The sequence below is a fragment of the Wasmannia auropunctata genome, unplaced genomic scaffold (assembly GCF_000956235.1).
Source record: "Wasmannia auropunctata unplaced genomic scaffold, wasmannia.A_1.0 LD334054.1, whole genome shotgun sequence".
Lineage (NCBI taxonomy): Eukaryota > Metazoa > Arthropoda > Insecta > Hymenoptera > Formicidae > Wasmannia > Wasmannia auropunctata.
The window spans coordinates 427-2,931 of record NW_012028836.1 but is presented as its reverse complement, the minus strand read 5'-3'; the positions used below and the strand labels follow the sequence as shown (position 1 = coordinate 2,931).

Sequence of the window (2,505 nt, the reverse complement as noted above, 5' to 3'; positions counted from 1 at the left end):
AAAATATTTATTATACTTTAACAATTAAAAAATAGAATATAATCTTTGGTATTATATACGTTAATACTTGAACTTAATTTTAAAAAATACTTTGTTCATTTATTTGTACCAGTTTATTTTTATGACTTATTTAAATATAAAAGCACACTAATAAAGACAGGCACACTAATAGGGACACTTACCCTAGAAGTTACATAATTTCTGTCATGATTAGCTTAGTAAAAAAAATCATGAGAGTAGGATAACATGCAACGGGGCAATTCTTCTCGAGTAAAAGATTCTCTGTGAACAGGCATTAATCCGAAGTATACATATATATATATATCATTCATAATTCACTCGAGGAGAATTTCCCTGTCGCAAATCCTATTCTCATGATTTTTTTACTGGGCTCATAACAGATATTATAAATCATCTATTGAGCGAATCCAGATTAAAAATAAGGTATTATTACCCCAAATAATAATTATTTTTTATATATTATTTTTTATCTATTAGACTATAATTATAACTGTTTGAGTAGAATGATGAAAGATCAGATATCTACATTGCCTCTTTTATCATTATCTTTCCGTGACAGAGATTATATTATACAATTTCTGTTATAATCCCAGTAAAAAAAACACAAGAATGGGATAATATGTGACGGAGCAATTTCCCTCGAGTAAAACATCCTCCACGAACAGGCATTAATCCGAGGTATGTTATAACATTACAAACTGCGTGATATCGTTATAAAATTAACTTAAAAAAAAGTAAAAAATTATCTTTACGTTAAGAAAAGGTTTTTAAAATAATGCGATTTCTTTATACCACGTAGGAGTTATAATAAATTCTAACACAATCAAACACACACAATTCAATTTTGTATTGTTCAAAATGATTTCTTTTACTTTCTGAGAAACATGATTAGGATATGGAACCTGGGAACATTATTAGGATATGAAAGACATCCTCTGGGTGTCTTTAGGATGTCACTGCATGGGAGGTATGCTGTATGAGTAAATTAACTTCAATAATTAGGTTAATGTATAAATAATAGTAAACTTTTTAGCAACCATGTGTTTTTTTGGAAACGGTTAGGCTTTCTTGAAATAAAAGAAAAAAAATCTTTTTTTACAAAGATAGTATCTATACAATAAGAAAATATCTTAAAAAATATTTTAGTAAGTAAGTAAAACTTATACTCTTCAAAGTGTTGGTGATTAGATGGTTTACTTCTAGTTCTCTAACATAGTATTAGGAAATTTATTTAAAAAATTTTTATTTAATGCGGAAGTAATTATAATGAATCATCAATATCTAAAGAGCAATATAAAAGTATTTAAGAAAAGTCAAACTTTAACTTTAGAGATGAAAGTTTTGTCAATGGTGTGTCATAAAAAAAAATGTACATAAACTTATGGAGTTATTTTCATCTAATTTTAATGCTTATAAAATATCTCCACCTTTTCCGAGATACCTTGTACCAAAATATCCAACACAAAATGTGCGAATGCATCCTTTCTACGACATAAAAATTTTATGAACCTACCTCATGCGATATATTTGCGTGATATTGGAGAGTACTATTGTGTTTGAAATGAGCAACAAAATAGTTTATTTGAAAAGGCGGAAATTCTTTTTGTCTATCATACAGCATATTATTTTCTTGCTTTGAGTTTGACAAATAACTTATTTCCATCGTATCAAGACACTGACTACGACTACCCAACCAAAAATTATTTCCATAAAGGAAACCTGAATTGAAATCACCACTGGAATCTAACACTAAAAATTAAAATTGCAACGTTATTATTAACCAAAATCAGTAAATATTAACTTTTATTTATTTTTAATTCACTTAATATCTTTATTAATTATGTAAAATATTATAAAGATCCTATTTTTATATTATCAAGATTTCTAAATTTTATGTTAATATTACTGTTTTATACATTTGTATTATAAAATTATATATTATAATATGAAAATAATTTATAGGAAATTATTTTTAAAATTTTTGCATTATAATTTTTGCATAATAATTTCTTACAAACAACAAAATTATAAGTACAACAAATATAAATTATAATATAATTACAACAAATATAAATCATAATTTGAAGTTTATAATTATAATATTTTAATGATTAATATAATATTTATAATGTTTTTTGTAAGATGCAACTTATGCATTAAAAATAACATCTGTTTATGTTAAATTGTATTTATGCCTTTATGGACAATTATAATCCAATTTTTGCATCATAAGAAATTAAAAATGGTATAATATCTAGAAATCCAAACTTTAAATATATTTAAATATATTTATTAGATATGCACATTTGTATATAAGAAAATACCTAATAAATGTTTTGTAATACATTTAAGAATTTTACATACCCTTTAAACTCCATAGAATCCTTTGATCGACAGCAATCTCGAAAGGTCCGTAATTCTTTTCCGCATGCCGTTGAGGTAAGAAGATCAAATTTTGAAGCAATGGCATAAGCAGGCAGTGTC

The 2,505-nt window shown here is 25.3% G+C and overlaps 1 pseudogene; it reads right to left on the bottom strand.

Annotated features, from left to right (window-relative positions):
- LOC105459733 overlaps window positions 1-2,504 on the bottom strand; it is a 14,144-nt pseudogene extending 11,640 nt beyond the window's left edge.
- Window position 2,505: the final 1 nt, after the last annotated feature.